The sequence below is a fragment of the Hipposideros armiger genome, unplaced genomic scaffold (genome assembly GCF_001890085.2).
Source record: "Hipposideros armiger isolate ML-2016 unplaced genomic scaffold, ASM189008v1 scaffold_915, whole genome shotgun sequence".
Lineage (NCBI taxonomy): Eukaryota > Metazoa > Chordata > Mammalia > Chiroptera > Hipposideridae > Hipposideros > Hipposideros armiger.
This window is the reverse complement of record NW_017732265.1, coordinates 530,953-531,619: the sequence shown is the minus strand read 5'-3', so window position 1 is coordinate 531,619 and position 667 is coordinate 530,953.

Below are 667 nucleotides of genomic sequence, written 5' to 3'. Positions count from 1 at the left end.
TTCAATCAACATTTTGAAGAGAGAAATTACAAATATATATATGTAGGTTGACATCTTTTTTTTAAGAAATCAAGTTCCTAAAAAGAACGTTTTAAGAAATCAAGTTCTAATTTTCATTGTGGCTGCTATACTTTTAACCTCATGGACAAAACCATTTTCAGCTGAACCATTATATAACGCTCCACTGGAGTGTGCAAGAATAACAGCTATAATGAGGACACTGAATCATAACATAAAAGCTATATCATGTTATTTGGATTTCCTTTTAGGAAGGAAAGGAAATGTAGAGTGGATGTTGTCATGCTTTCTCCTCAGCATCTCAAGTGAGTTATTAATGAAGGATTTCTTTTTGCATTGCCAAGATTTTACTTTATATGTTGCTTAATTACTTAATTTACTTCTAGTCACCGGATAACAAGTCTTTAGCTTTAGATTGGTGCCTGTCCTTTTCATAGCTGGAAGTATAATCTCCTATGAAATCCTTTAGCATTTTATCTACATCTCTTTAATAGCCCATGCCAATTTCATCCTAGAATTTTAATTATTTATGTACCTGTCTTCATTTTCAACTATCAGATGCTTAAAGAAAAGATCCTTTTGTTTTTTATATGTGTATTTATATAGTACTTTGTTATGCACATTATGTTAAAAATATTTGCCGAATACT